Source organism: Phyllobates terribilis, unplaced genomic scaffold (genome assembly GCF_046119375.1).
Source record: "Phyllobates terribilis strain yellow unplaced genomic scaffold, ASM4611937v1 Scaffold_203__1_contigs__length_3528282, whole genome shotgun sequence".
Classification (NCBI taxonomy): Eukaryota; Metazoa; Chordata; class Amphibia; order Anura; family Dendrobatidae; genus Phyllobates; species Phyllobates terribilis.
This window is the reverse complement of record NW_027362963.1, coordinates 253,997-271,058: the sequence shown is the minus strand read 5'-3', so window position 1 is coordinate 271,058 and position 17,062 is coordinate 253,997.

Genomic DNA, 17,062 nt, shown 5'->3' with positions numbered 1-17,062 from the left:
CCCACACAAGCAGACCAGGAAAATCAACCCTCTGCTTATAGTGAGCCTGCCATACCCCTAGTGAGCCAAAGAGTCCGTAGACGGCTGCCCAGTTTACCCTTGACAGCTCCTATACCCTGTAGCTCAGGACCAATCAACCAGCTCCGTAGGTCCACTAGGGTCACTAGAGGCCAGCTGCCCATACGGTGGAGGATCTAAATGTTCAAGCTATTTTATTAATGTTTACCTGTTTATTGTTGCTTGTGTATAATTATGTGTTTCTAGTTATTTATAGGAGTCTTTGGTGGATTTACCGGGAATCCTTTGTGCATATAGTTGGAGCGTAACCCAGGACGGACTAAAAGACTGTTAAGGACTCGGGGCAGGACAGACCCCTACCTGGTTACGTCTCCCTGTGTTGGTGAAATGGACAACCTTGTTTTCCTCAAAAGTTACACCCGGTTGCGGACACGCCGTGACCACCTTATGTGTTGTCTCCATTAGAATGTTATTGTTTGCACCTTGTTATGTTTACAAAAGTATGTTTAGTCCCGGAGTACTAACTTTCACTAGGGGGGAATGTGGCACCCCAGGGGTCTGGTCTCCACAGTAATAGCAATGTTATATCTGAGAGCAGGTGGGAGGTCTCTTGGTCAGGAATCCTATGCATGCCACACCTCCTGCCCAGTCCTGGGAGGGGAAGAACTTCCCCTATATAAAGCTGGGGCTGAGGCAGGGTTAGTGAGAAGAGTAGAGAGAAGAAGAGGAGCAGCTTAGGAAAGAAAGATCAGGAGCTCAGTGGGAGCAGTGCTAAAAGGAATCAGGGGCTGGCAGCTGAAGAGCTCGCCCTGATTGAAGAGTTACCACCGGACCCGGAGTCCGAGGCTGTGGGGATTAACCCAGACCCAGCAGCAGAAACCGCCCGGCAGGGGATTTCAGGTCCTCCGGCCAAGAAACCCGGAGGCACGGTCACACGCGTGGGACCAGCACCGCCGTCGTGGAGCGGAAGCCACTAGAAGGCCCCGAGTCACCGGCCATACGGGTGAGCACCACACGGTACACTCAGGGACGTGGGCTACCTTTACCCGCCTCTAGCAAGGAAGCCAGAAGAGTACAATTAGTTGGGGAGGCCTACAACTCCGCCTGGCCAAGGGGGATCCCATCTGCTCAAGGACTGACCAGGCCCCGACCGCTAGCCAGTACTCCGGGAGGGTCTATCTTTGTCACCATTAAAGACCCTGAACTACACCGCATCGTCTCTGAGTGGTTCCTACTACCCCCATCATCCACGTCGGCTGCCCTGAGGCCATACCCCTCCCGTTGGGGGTTATACCATCCACGCTGCACCATCCTTCCACCGGCCTCAGCGGTCTGCCCTGCAGCGGCAGCTCCATAGCTGCATTGAACGGGTGGCGTAGTCGTCCTACATCTACTGCTAATATACTGCCACTCAGCTTGACTCCCTGGGCACGGACCGGGTCACCGCCACGAGACTACTACCCCTATCAGATCCGGCTCCGGGTAGGCTCCCGCGTGCGCAACGCTACTCAGCACAGGCCCAGGGGCGCGTCAATGGACATTAGACCAGTGGAAATCTGTGCTTTGGTCTGATGAGTCCAAATTTGAGATCTTTGGTTCCAGCCACCGTGTCTTTGTGCGACGCAGAAAAGGTGAACAGATGGACTCTACATGCCTGGTTCCCACCGTGAAGCATGGAGGAGGAGGAGGTGTGATGGTGTGGGGGTGATTTGCTGGTGACACTGTTGGGGATTTATTCAAAATTGAAGGCATACTGAACCAGCATGGCTACCACAGCATCTTGCAGCGGCATGCTATTCCATCCGGTTTGCGTTTAGTTGGACCATCATTTATTTTTCAACAGGACAATGACCCCAAACACACCTCTAGGCTGTGAAAGGGCTATTTGACCAAGAAGGAGAGTGATGGGGTGCTACGCCAGATGACCTGGCCTCCACAGTCACCAGACCTGAACCCAATCGAGATGGTTTGGGGTGAGCTGGACCGCAGAGTGAAGGCAAAAGAGCCAACAAATGCTAAGCATCTCTGGGAACTCCTTCAAGATTGTTGGAAGACCATTTCCAGTGACTACCTCTTGAAGCTCATCAAGAGAATGCCAAGAGTGTGCAAAGCGGTCATCAAAGCAAAAGGTGGCTACTTTGAAGAACCTAGAATATAAGACATATTTTCAGTTGTTCCACACTTTTTTGTTAAGTATATAATTCCACATGTGTTAATTCATAGTTTTGATGCCTTCAGTGCGAATGTACAATTTTCATAGTCATGAAAATACAGAAAAATCTTTAAATGAGAAGATGTGTCCAAACTTTTGGTCTGTACTATATAATCAAAACATGTCAGCAGAACATCGGTTGGAGTCAGTTTATTATCTGCAATGGAGCAGCTTAACATTGTATGTACCTTTGACATTGCTATGTAGTCCAAACCATCAGAGCAGTTAAAGACCACACACTGCACGGCCAGCGCCTTGGCCAAATCTTTGGTGGTCTCGGTTTTTCCTGTGCCGGCCGGACCTTCTGGAGCTCCACCAAGATTTAGATAAAAAGCACCGATCTACCAATGAAACATGAAAGAACTGGTATGAAATATCAATAAACTTTCTAATAAGTTTCATGCATCATACAAAAGTCAAAAAGATTTCTGAGCATAACCCATCACATCATAGCAGAGTCCGCTAGCATCTGTCAGTGAGCGGAGTGATGACCAGGCGTGGGGAGTTGCCCAGGTACTCATAGGCGGACTTCACATTGCAGTTGATGATTCGCACTCTCGCATTCTCATTCTCCCAGTAATAGCGGAGTTGGGCAAGCCACTGGAAGTCTGTTCATGAGAAACTCCTGAGCAATGTAGGAAAAGATAGTCAACCTCTAAGACACTGCAGAATCACAAGGGAGAGTTTCTAAAGGGAAGGCAAATGCACATACATTATAGGACAAAACTCCTAGTCACCGAATTCTGCTTTTACATTTAGTCCCATTGCCCACGGTGTATAACATCCGGACTCTCAGCCCCCAGTTTATAAAATCCGGCCTCTCGCCTCCCCCGATGCATAACATCCGACCCTCGCCCCTAGTTTAGTATAACATCCGTCCCCTCGCCCCCCCGCCAGTGTATAAAATCTATCCCCTCAACCCCACTGTATAACATCCAACCCCAAGCCCTCCTTTGCATAACATCCGACCCCCAGGGTATAACATCCGGCCCCCAGCCCCGGTGTATAACATCTGTCCCCTCGCTCCCTCCCCCTGGTGTATAACATCCGGCCTCTCGCCTCCCCCGGGGTATAATATCCGTCCCCTCGCTCCCAGTGTATAACAACCATCCCCTCGCCCACGGTGTATAACATCCGGCCTCTCGCCCCCCGGTGTATAATATCCGTCCCCTCGCTCCCAGTGTATAACAACCATCCCCTCGCCCACGGTGTATAATATCCGTCCCCTCGCCCCTGGTGTATAATATCCGTCCCCTCGCCCCTGCTGTATAATATCCGTCCCCTCGCCCCTGGTGTATAACATCAATCCCCTCGCCCCTGGTGTATAATATTCATCCCCTCGCCCCTGGTGTATAATATCCGTCCCCTCGCCCCTGGTGTATAATATCCGTCCCCTCGCCCCTGGTGTATAATATTCATCCCCTCGCCCCTGGTGTATAATATCCGTACCCTCTCCCCGGTGTATAATATCCGTCCCCTCGCCCCTGGTGTATAATATCCATCCCCTTGCCCCTCAGTGTATAACATCCAACCCTCGGACATGTATAACATCTAGCCCCTCGTACCCCTAGGGTATAACATCTGGCCCCTCGGCCTTGTATAACATTAAGACTCTCGCCCCCCACCAGTGTATAACATCAATCCCCACGCCCCCCGGTGTATAACATCCGCCCTCCCATGCTGTGTGCTGTTACTAACATATGACAGAACGGCTGGTGATCCAGAGCCCTCTGATACCAACGCGGTCCTGTAATAGGAGCCACCGAGGTAACAAGTCTGGATATTACATTTCTTCCCTCCTAAATCTTCCCCCATCACATGTGAGTGATATTATTAAGGAGTGGAAGGAACTGCAGCAACTCAGGAGACCCCGGAACATTACAGAGCGGGGTCACTGAGTGCTGAGGAGCAGAGGGCAGAACGCTCTCCTGACTCCATAACTGCAGAGTCCAGATCTCCTTTGGTAACAACATCACCACAAACACTGCGTCCCCGCCAGGAGCTTTATGGCCGAGCAGCTGCATGCAGCCTTACATCACCAAGGACGATGCCGAGCGTCGGATGGAGTGGTGTGAAGCCGCCACCACAGGACTCTGGAGGAGACCTGTTCTGTGCAGTGACGGATCACACTTCTCTATCTGGCATCTGATGGACGAGTCTGGATTTGGTGAATGCCAGGAGAACGTTACCCTATTAACTGCATTGTGCCCGCTGTACAGTTTGCTGGTGGGGGTATGGCCTTGTTTTTAGGGGTTGGTCTAGGCCCCTTAGTTCCAGTGAAAAGATATCTTAATGCTTCAGCACAAGATGTTTTAAACAATTGTAGCTTCCAACCCTAAGGGAATAGAAGAGCAGAACTGTTTCACACACGTTCTCAACCTCAACCCCACTAAACACCTTTAGGATGATTAATTAGAACAAATACTGCACAATGGCAGCATAAATATGTCACCGCAACATAGGGAAGAACAATGTCAGTCACACATCAATTACATTGCCATATGTCTGCTCAGGCTTAGAATGGCTGACCATTCAGAGAATTACATAATACCTACAAAGAAACCGAACAAAAGGCCATTAAAGGAATTGACATAAAACCCCTTTATTAGTACATCCATGGTTATGGAAGGACACCGCACAGAGGAGGGCACACACCATTGATAGAAAATATTACAAACCGCACCTAGGCCATCCAAAATACTGACTATAAAGAATATCAATTGTGGCAATGAGTCATATACAGGGGACGCCGACACCTACAGATGCCAAAACATTCCTATATAGGGACCACCATCTCAATATGCAGAAATGACTACTGCCCCATAGACGTCATTGTAAGTACACCCCAAGATTGCTTTACTGTGACAAGATCAATTGTGTCCTATGAAAACTCAAAGAAAAGAGGGGGGAATATAACATAGATATGGAAAGAAGATAGGAATGGGGTGAAATGTATGAAGGTGCTCGGCATATTGAGCTGTGATATCTGTAGAGGGACGGACTCCATATTAACATCCTGGATATGGATTTAGAATAGGGGGCCATAAAAGCCCCTGTAGGTGTAATGTGGAGGGGGCACAATACCTTTCTCCATGTAGTGTATGATAAATAGAACATGGTATTGGAAAGTTTGGTGCCAGCCATGATGTTTGTACAAACCTGTTTGGATCATTTCCATGCCCATGTCACGAGCGTGCCCCTCTATGGTGACGAGAGCCCCCAATGTGCTGCGAGTCTGCTGGGACAATTTGCCTCCTCGCACAAGCTCCACAATATCATTTAGCTGGAGCTGCAGATTATCATAGGAGTTTTTCAGGCCCTACAAGAAGGATGTAACGGTGAAATCATCTGCAGAAACATTCATAGAACATACATATTGCAAGGGGGCTGAAATCTATACAGATTATAAGCTGCAGACTAGATTGAGAACTCCACAATATGCAGGCACTTTTTAATGTACATAACAATTTTACAACATATCTTTATAGAAGTTGGAGATCTGGATTGAACCCAGAGCTCCAAATACCCAGATGTACCTCTATAAAACCCTGCCACAAACAGCATGGAAAACTCAATGCAGATGGATTCATTTTATGCTGGTATTATGGGAAATCCCATACAATGTCTTCCCTTATTGGTAGATATGACGAGAGTAGAGATGAGCGAATGGATTTGCAGGACTCTGGTCCAACAGTCGGGTCAATATTCCACGGCCCCAGGACCGGAGCCCCGTGAACCGGCATCTCCGTCTCCTCTTTTGATGTCGATGTCATAGTTGTGGTGTGAGGCACAAATGACATCACGCCTGGCCGGCTAATCAAAAGAGGAGCCAGGGATGCCGGCATGTAAGAGGCGGTTAGCAAGGCTCCCATCCAACAGCCACAGACTACTAACCTGCTCTCTTAGACCAAGGTCCTGCAAATTTAGTTGCTCATCTCTAGACAAGATGCATGAATCAATGCAAAATCCCAACAATACTATGGAGCCTTTTGGGTACCTTCAAGATATTGAGCCGCTGTACAACTGCAACCCCCAGGAGAAGACCCCTGGGCAAGAACAGTACATGGGCTCTTTGCAGTCTAATAACGTGCTGTGAAAGAAGCTACTTGCATCTTTTGATGTGAATGTGGGTCCCCTTACCTCTGTTGCACCAATGGTATATCCGCCCCTGGAAACTCCTATAAGCTGCGTCCCTGGATATGACAGTCTATTAGCAGGAGAACACATGAAGTCTGTCTATGAATGTATATATATGTATTTCTCCCAGAAAATTATTACAATTACACATGTTTTGTTGTTCACATGTTTATTTAATTTGTGTGTATTGGAACAACACAAAAAGAAGATATTGGTCAACAATTTTGGTTCTCAAGTCCTCAGACAGTTCTCTTTTCCTCTTTCTGTTCTCCCTACTTAGTGTGGCACGTAACAACGCAAAGATTGAGTCAACTTTTCCCCTTTGTATCGGGTTTCAGGTGTGATTTTCATATTGCCCACACCTGTTACTTGCCACAGGTGAGTTTGAATGAGCATCACAAGCTTGAAACAAAATGGTTTACCCACAATTTTGGAAAGATGCCAACAATTTTGTCCGGCCCATTTTTGGGGTTGTGTGTGAAATTATATCCAATTTGCCTTTTTTTCTCTGTTTTTTTTGTGTTGTTCCAATACACACAAAGGAAATAAACATGTGTATAACAAAAAATACACATGCAATTGCAATAATTTTATGGAAAATACTTCAAGGGTGCCAACACTTCCGGCCATGACTGTTTCTAGTGAAGCAACCTTGATCAGTAAAGGAGCTTATGCCGTACCTCTGGGCCACTGCCGATAGCTTCATGCCCTTCACTGGTCCAGAACATCTGAGACACACAGAGCACGACCTGTCCCGGCCATTCCCTCACCCAGTCTTTTCTTGCAGTCTCAGGGTATGCCTTTTAAAAAACAAAGTTAAATTACGTTGACAGAAGCATTTAAGAGAGGGACAACCTTACTAGTATTATCTAGCAAATTCATTTCTACCGATTGCAGGTAGAAGATCTGCTACCTGGCTCTATTGCAAGAGATACATCATCCACAAATCATTCACTGCCGCCAAATAATCTTATACAAATATAAAAGTACTAGATTAGTTCCAATTAATGCTTTTGGTCTGTAGGTAGATCCGTACCATTCGTGACCGAGCAATAACATCATGCACGCTCCTTAACATGACATCTTCCCCTTGGATGAGCCACTTCTCCACGGCCCCCCGAGCCTCGGAGGTGGAGATGGTCTGGATGAGCTCTACGCGTTCCCCCTCGGTGCTGTACATGGCTTTGATGTCCAGGTTAGGAAGGAACTCCAGCTTTGCGATGCCTTCAAAGCCCTTCTTTAGATGTGGTTGGACCCGCAGAGGATCTTTAGTCTCAGAGAGAATTTCTAGCATTTCGTCGTTGGACAGGAAGAAAATTTGTATTAGTGTCTATGTGAGAAAATAGAAAAGCAAAGCTTTCAAGTAAAGATTCAGTCCCCATACACATTGGATTAAAATAGTTTAAACCTGACGATTGCAGCAGGACCGGCCTACCCACTGATGTGTATGGGGGTCTCCTGACTCTCCCCCGATAGAGGATGTCAGGGCCAGAAGGATCGGGCAGATGGGATTTCAATACCGGGTCTTTTGGTTCTCAGGGGAGATAACCCGCTGCCGGAGGTGTCCAGTACAGACTTTCTCCTCTCTCCCCATTAAAAACACATGACTGTTCAGCAGAATATGTGGGAGTCAGAAGAAATAGCCAAATAACCATTCAGACCACGGGTATCTCATATCTCATGCGTATGGCTAGCTTAAAGGGGCTATCCAGTTTTGGGAACTTTTTTTATTTAACTGAAATGGGTATTCCCATCTCCAGGATTCTACCCCAATATGTAGTAGGCGTCATAATAATATTAGCAAATACCTCCAATTAGAAGTGTAGTATAGTTCTTCTGATTTGCTTTGTCGCTTATCCCATGTGCAGGGCATTGCAGTAGCTTAGGTTACGACCACTAGCAAATAACTGTCACTATATGAGCGGTCGTAACCATGGATACCAAAGCTACTGCAATGCCTTGCACATGGGGAAAGCGACATAGCGAATCAGAAGAACTATACTACACTTCTAATTGGAGGTATTTGCTAATATTATTATTATTACTACGCCTACTACATATTGGGATAGGATCTTGGAGATGGGAATACCCATTTAATTGCGAGTATTTGCGACAATTCAGTTTCATTAAAAATGTTGCACCGTTAGGCTTTTTGTTTCCTGCACATTCAGCTTTGATGTGATCTGTGGTCATAAATCGGCTAAGAGGAGCTGAAAAAAGACAGATTAAAAATAAGTCCAATAGCCAGCGCAACACAGAGCCAATAGAAGGCAAACAGTGCAAAATTATTAATGAAATCCAATTACAAAAATGATTTCAATGCGTTTAAATAAGAAAAAAAAAATTCTTTAAGTAGTATATAGAATCATTGCAACAAGTGAAAGGACTATACCGTGGGAAAAAAGCCTCTTCTTCTCCAGATAGGCATTCAGCCCTTTCATGATTTTATCCAGAAGCACATTGCTGTCCTGAAGTTTTTCCAGAAGTCCGGTCAGAGAAGTGGCGCTTAAAACCTAAAACAAAGTAGATAGCCCATAAGTAAGATTCCATTATATAGTTATAGAGACTGAAAAAAGGTCACATTCATTCACTATTGTGCCAATAGTTCATATTAAAAAAATAATTACAACATACAGTTATATGAAAAAGTTTGGGCACCCCTATTAATCTTAAGCTTAATGTTTTATAAAAATTGGTGTTTTTGCAACAGCTATTTCAGTTTGATATATGGAATAACTGTTGGACACAGTAATGTTTCTGCCTTGAAATGAGGTTTATTGTACTAACAGAAAATGTGCAATCTGCATTCAAACAAAATTTGACAGGTGCATAAGTATGGGCACCTCACCAGAAAAGTGACATTAATATTTAGTAGATCCTCCTTTTGCAAAAATAACAGCCTCTAGTTGCTTCCTGTAGCTTTTAATGAGTTCCTGGATCCTGGATGAAGGTATTTTTGACCATTCCTCTTTACAAAACAATTCCAGTTCAGTTAAGTTTGATGGTCGCCGAGCATGGACAGCCCTCTTCAAATGATCCCACAGATGTTCAATGATATTCAGGTCTGGGGACTGGGATGGCCATTCCAGAACATTGTAATTGTTCCTCTGCATGAATGCCTGAGTAGATTTGGAGCCGTGTTTTGGATCATTGTCTTGCTGAAAGATCGATCCCCTGCGTAACTTCAACTTTATCACTGATTCTTGAACATTATTGTCAAGAATCTGCTGATACTGAGTGGAATCCATGCGTCCTCATCCATCCATCCTGGGTAGGTGTATATGCCCCGCCATCCATCCATCCTGGGTAGGTGTAGATGCCTCTCCATCCATCCATCCTGGGTAGGTGTACATGCCCCTCCATCCATCCTGGGTAGGTGTATATGCTTCTCCATCCATCCTGGGTAGGTGTATATGCCCCACCATCCATCCATCTTGGGTAGGAGTAGGTGCCCCGCCATCCATCCATCTTGGGTAGGAGTAGATGCCCCTCCATCCATCCATCCTGGGTAGGTGTAGATGCCCCTCCATCCATCCTGGGTAGGTGTATATGGTCCTCCATCCATCCATTCTGGGTAGGTGTATATGCCCCTCCATTCATCCATTCTGGGTAGGTGTATATGCCCCTCCATCCATCCATCCATCCATCCATTCTGGGTAGGCATAGATGCCCCTCCATCCATCCATTCTGGGTAGGTGTATATGCCCCTCCATCCATTCTGGGTAGGCGTAGATGCCCCTCCATCCATCCATTCTGGGTAGGTGTAGATGCCCCTCCATTCATCCATTCTGGGTAGGTGTAGATGCCCCTCCATCCATCAATCCATCCTGGGTAGGGGTATATGCCCCTCCATCCATCCATTCTGGGTAGGCGTAGATGACCCTCCATCCATTCATCCTGGGTAGGTGTAGATGCCCCTCCATCCATCCATCCTGGGTAAGGTGTAGATGCCCCTCCATCCATCCATCCTGGGTAGGTGTAGATGCCCCTCCATCCATCCATACATCCTGGGTAGGTGTAGATGCCCCTCCATCCATCCATCCATCCTGGGTAGGTGTAGATACCCAGGATAAATGGATGGATGGAGGGGCATCTACACCTACCCAGGATGGATGAATGGACAGGCATCTACACTTACCCAGGATGAATGGATGGATGGAGGGGCAAGTGTAGATGCCCCTCCATCCATCCATCCTGGGTAGGGGTAGATGCCCCTCCATCCATCCATCCTGGGTAGGGGTATATGCCCCTCCATCCATCCATTCTGGGTAGGTGTATATGCCCCTCCATCCATCCATCCTGGGTAGGCGTAGATACCTTTCCATCCATCTATCCTGGGTAGGTGTATATGCACCTCCATCCATCCAGGGTTTGCGTAGATGCACCTCCATCCATCCTGGGTAGTCTATTCTGGTAGGTGTATATGCCCCTCCATCCATCCATCCATCCTGGGTAGGAGTATTTGCACCTCCATCCATCCTGGGTAGGTGTATATGCCCCTCCATCCATCCTGGGTAGGTGTATTTCACCCTCCATCCATCCTGGGTAGGTGTATATGACCCTTCATCCATCCATCCATTCTGGGTAGGCATAGATGCCCCTCCATCCATCCATCCATCCTGCGCAGTCTATTCTGGTAGGTGTATATGCCCCTCTATCCATCCATCCTGGGTAGGTGTAGATGCCCCTCCATTCGTCCATTCTCGGTAGGTGTAGATGCCCCTCCATTCGTCAATCCATCCAGGGTAGGTGTAGATGCCCCTCCATCCATCCATAGTAGGTGTAGATACCACTCCATCCATCCATCCTGGGTAGGTGTATATGCCCCTCCATCCATCCTGGGTAGGTGTATATGCCCCTCCATTCATCCTGGGTAGGAGTATTTGCCCCTCCATCCATAGTGGGTAGGTGTATATGCCCCTCCATCCATCCATCCTGGGTAGGTGAATATGCCCTTCCATCCATCCTGGGTAGGTGTATCGGCCTCTCCATCCATCCTGGGTAGCTGTATATGCCCCTCCATCCATCCATCCACCCATCCAGAGTAGGTGTATATGCCCCTCCATCCATCCATCCTGAGTAGGTGTATATGCCCATCCATCCATCCTGGGTAGGTGTATATGCCCCTCCATCCACCCACTCTGGGTAGGTGTAGATGCCTCTCCATCGATCAATCCATCCTGGGTAGGTGTATATGCCCCTCCATCCATCCATTCTGGGTAGGCGTAGATGCCCCTCCATCCATCCATTCTGGGTAGGCGTAGATGCCCCTCCATCTATTCATCCTGGGTAGGTGTAGATGCCCCTCCATCCATTCATCCTGGGTAGGTGTAGATGCCCCTCCATCCATTCATCCTGGGTAAGTGTAGATGCCCCTCCATCCATCCATCCTGGGTAGGTGTAGATGCCCCTCCATCCATCCATTCTGGGTAGGTGTATATGCCCCTCCATCCATCCATCCTGGGTAGGCGTAGATACCTTTCCATCCATCCATCCTGGGTAGGTGTATATGCACCTCCATCCATCCATCCATCCATCCATCCAATCTGGGTAGGTGTATATGCCCCTTCATCCATCCATTCTGGGTTTGCGTAGATGCACCTCCATCCATCCTGGGTAGTCTATTCTGGTAGGTGTATATGCCCCTCCATCCATCCATCCATCCATCCTGGGTAGGAGTATTTGCCCCTTCATCCATCCATCCATCCTGGGTAGGTGTAGATGCCCCTCCATCCATCCACCCATCCTGGGTAGGTGTAGATGCCCTTCCATTCATCCTGCGTAAGTGTAGATGCCCCTCCATCCATCCATCGTGGGTAGGGGTAGATGCCCCTCCATCCATCCATTCTGGGTAGGTGTATATGCCCCTCATTCTATCCATCCTGGGTAGGCGTAGATACCTCTCTATCCATCCATCCTGGGTAGATGTATATGCACCTCCATCCATCCAATCTGGGTAAGCATAGATGCCTCTCCATCCATCCATCCATCCTGAGCAGTCTATTCTGGTAGGTGTATATGCCCCTCCATCCATCCACTCTGGGTAGGTGTAGATGCCCCTCCATCCATCCAATCTGGGTAAGCATAGATGCCTCTCCATCCATCCATCCATCCTGAGCAGTCTATTCTGGTAGGTGTAGATGCCCCTCCATCCATCAATCCATCCTGGGTAGGAGTAGATGCCCCTCCATCCATCCATGGTAGATGCGAATACCCCTCCATCCATTCTTCCATCCATCCATCCTGGGTAGGTGTATATGCCCCTCCATTCATCCTGGGTAAGTGTATATGCCCCTCCATCCATCCAGTGTAGGAGTATTTGCCCCTCCATCCATCCTGGGTAGGTGTATATGCCCCTCCATCCATCCATCCTGGGTAGGTGTATATGCCCATCCATCCATCCTGGGTAGGTGTATATGCCCCTCCATCCATCCTGGGTAGGTGTATCGGCCCCTCCATCCATCCATCCATCCATCCTGAGTAGCTGTATATGCCCCTCCAGCCATCCTGGGTAGGTGTATATGCCCCTTCATCCATTCTGGGTAGGTGTAGATGCCCCTCCATCCATCCTGGGTAGTCTATTCTGGTAGGTGTATATGCCCCTCCATCCAACCTGGTTAGGTGTAGATGCCCCCTCCATTCATCCATCCTGGTTAGGTGTAGATGCCCCTCCATCCATCCATACATCCTGGGTAGTCTATTCTGCTAGGTGTATATGCCCCTCCATCCATCCTGGTTAGGTGTAGATGCCCCTCCATCCATTCATCCTGGTTAAGTGTAGATGCCCCTCCATCCATCCATCCATCCTGGGTAGGTGTATATGCCCCTTCATCCATCCATGTGTAACATACCTGGCGGCGTCCTTGCATGGTGGTCCATCTCCCACTGTGCAAGAGAGCGCACTTGATCTCCTGTCCAGAGTGTCTCTCTGGCTTCCCTCCATGCTGTCTGTTTGTGTCTGTCTCTGCTGCTTAAGGGCGGCGCCCGATCACTTCCTGCTTTGCGGTATTAGTTCCCGTGTCTGAACTGAGTCCTGTATGTCTCCTGCTTTTGTATCAGTTCCCGTGTCTGAACTGAGTCCTGTATGTCTCCTGCTTTTGTATCAGTTCCCGTGTCTGAACTGAGTCCTGTATGTCTCCTGCTTTGCAGTATCAGCTCCCGTGTCTGAACTGTGTCCTGTATGTCTCCTGCTTTGCGGTATCAGCTCCCGTGTCTGAACTGAGTCCTGTATGTCTCCTGCTTTGCGGTATTAGTTCCCGTGTCTGAACTGAGTCCTTTCTGTGTATCTTGTCTGTCCTGTCTGAACACGCTCCTAGCCTGTTCCTCCCGCCTTCTAGGGGCCGATTACCTGGACCCGCTCCTGTATCTTGTCTGTCCTGTCTGAACACGCTCCTTGCCTGTTCGTCCCGCCTCTCTGGGGGCAGTATTCCCAGACCTGCTCCTGTATCCCGCTGCAGTGTCGGTCTCCTCCGTACACTCAGTTCCAGTCTGAACTCTCTCCTATCCTTTACCTGTTTTGCCTCTATGTCCGTTCCCTTCCTTTTTCTGCAGAGTCTGAACTCGTACCTAACTCCTGCCTGTTGTCTCTGTACTCCCGTTTGTGAGTTTGTGGTCCACTCGCTACTTCACTGCAAGTACCCTGTGGGTGTCTGGCTCTGTCTTTCCCTTCCTGTCTGTTCCGTGTGAACAGAGTCCTGTCCTGCCCTGCTTCTGCCCGCTGCTCTGGCAGTCCTGTCCTGCCCTGCTTCTGCCCGCTGCTCCGGCAGTCCTGTCCTGCCCTGCTTCTGCCCGCTGCTCCGGCAGTCCTGTCCTGCCCTGCTCAGCCTTGTCTGCACTCTAGCTGTGCTTGCCTGTAACCCTCTGCCTGTATTGTTCCTGAGTCCCGGTGTGTACTGGGTCCTATCCCGCCTGTGTTCCTACCTGCTAGTGCCTCCCTGTCTGCACTCTAGCTGTGCTTGCCTTTACCCCCCTGCCTGCATACCCGCCTGCCTGCATACCAGTCGTGCCTGCCTATACCCACCAGTCTGTGTGCCAGCCTACCAGCCTGTTCCTGTATTCCCCTGTGTGGGTCAACAGCTGTGTCCGGGGTCTGTCCTGGAGTAGCACCTGGTCCCTCTGCTCGGTTCCTCCTTGGTGCACTGGCGTCGTATGCCGTCGTGCGACCCTGGTCGGATCGGGTGAATACTTAGTCACGCCCCTCCAGGCATTCACTCTCCGGCACGGTCCAGTGGAATCACTACCAATCACACGCACACGCCGCTTAGCCCGGGCGTGTGCATAACAGCATGCTCAGGCCATGGTTCCCGTTGAGCCCCACGGCCTTCGCCCTCTGAGAAGTTTTCCAGCGAATATATGCATTAAAATAAATAAATAAATTTTTTTTCCCTTAGCTGAGTTCCAGGCGAATTACGCACCGTCCAGATGGATCTATCAGCTCTCGTTCCTGCGGATCCGCCACGTTATTATGGGGATCCAAGACAGTGTCGTGCATTTGTGGAGCAATGCATGCTACACTTTAAGGCCTACCCTCTTTATTTTCCTTCCGATTGGGCTAAAGTGGCCTTTATGATGTCTTACCTGGCGGGTGATGCCTTGGAATGGATCAACCCCCTATATGAAACACAGGATCCGATCCTCCGGGACCTAATGGCCTTCCTGGTGGCCTTTCTAATGGTCTTTGATGATCCTAACCCGGAGGCTCCTGCTGAAGCTTCACTTCCCAATATCCCGGAGCAGCCCCAATGGGTAATGTGTGTGGGTAGCGCAATAGTCCTCCAGCCCAATGAGACTACTGCCCACCCAGAATCCTCTCAGGGTGACTACGCTTTCCGGAATACTTCTCTCAACCTCAAGAGGCAGTCCAGACGTGCTAGACTTAGAGGCAAGCCGTCACGCCAGGGCCTGTCCTCCCTGAGACCTCCTGACCCCAACCTTGAAGTCCCTACTGAAGCTTCATCTCCCTGTATCCCGGAGAAACCCCAATGGGTAGTGTGCGTGGGTAGTGCACCAGTTCTCCTGCCCGAAGAGACTTCTGCCCATCCAGACTCCACACAGGAGAACTTCCTGCACCCGGCATCAGATGCTTCTCTCTCTTTAACCGGTGTGCATGTCCAAGGATGCTCCAAAGCTGTGGTTACTCCTGAGTCTCTACACCCCTCCGACCAGGCGGAGGACCTCCAGTTGTGTTCAGAATCCTTCGGGGTGCCACCTGGTGGTGAATGGACAGAGACTTTCCTATACTCTGTACCTGATACCTCGCTCGCTTCGTCCAGTGAGTCCAACCTAGTGTACTCCGAAGCAGAGGTTACTCCTGAGTCTCTACACCCCTCCGACCAGGCGGAGGACCTCCAGTTGTGTTCAGAATCCTTCGGGGTGCCACCTGGTGGTGAATGGACAGAGACTTTCCTATATCCTGTACCTGATACCTCGCTCGCTTCGTCCAGTGAGTCCAACCTAGTGTACTCCGAAGCAGAGGTTACTCCCGAGTCTCTACACCCCTCCGACCAGGCGGAGGACCTCCAGTTGTGTTCAGAACCCTTCGGGGTGCCACCTGGTGGTGAATGGACAGAGACTTTCCTATACTCGGTACCCGATACCTCGCCTGCTTCCTCCAGTGAGTCCGACCTAGTGTACTCTGAAGCAGTTGTTTTCTCTGAGCCTCTGCACTCTTCTGACCCGGCGGAGGACCTCCAGTTGTTTCCTGAATCCTCCGGGGTACCACCAGATAACAAAGAGACAGTGACTTTTCCTCATTATGTACCTGATAACCCGTCTATTTTTTCCTGTGAGCTTGACAAGATGTACCTCGAAGCAGAGATTACCCTCAAGTCTCTGTCCCCCTCCAACCCAGTGAACGACTGGTCCTCGAATTCCCTGCGGAAGATTCTGGCAGGCCTGAAGAAGAGGGGGCGTAAGGGGGGAGGTACTGTAACATACCTGGCGGCGTCCTTGCATGGTGGTCCATCTCCCACTGTGCAAGAGAGCGCACTTGATCTCCTGTCCAGAGTGTCTCTCTGGCTTCCCTCCATGCTGTCTGTTTGTGTCTGTCTCTGCTGCTTAAGGGCGGCGCCCGATCACTTCCTGCTTTGCGGTATTAGTTCCCGTGTCTGAACTGAGTCCTGTATGTCTCCTGCTTTTGTATCAGTTCCCGTGTCTGAACTGAGTCCTGTATGTCTCCTGCTTTTGTATCAGTTCCCGTGTCTGAACTGAGTCCTGTATGTCTCCTGCTTTGCAGTATCAGCTCCCGTGTCTGAACTGTGTCCTGTATGTCTCCTGCTTTGCGGTATCAGCTCCCGTGTCTGAACTGAGTCCTGTATGTCTCCTGCTTTGCGGTATTAGTTCCCGTGTCTGAACTGAGTCCTTTCTGTGTATCTTGTCTGTCCTGTCTGAACACGCTCCTAGCCTGTTCCTCCCGCCTTCTAGGGGCCGATTACGTGGACCCGCTCCTGTATCTTGTCTGTCCTGTCTGAACACGCTCCTTGCCTGTTCGTCCCGCCTCTCTGGGGGCAGTATTCCCAGACCTGCTCCTGTATCCCGCTGCAGTGTCGGTCTCCTCCGTACACTCAGTTCCAGTCTGAACTCTCTCCTATCCTTTACCTGTTTTGCCTCTATGTCCGTTCCCTTCCTTTTTCTGCAGAGTCTGAACTCGTACCTAACTCCTGCCTGTTGTCTCTGTACTCCCGTTTGTGAGTTTGT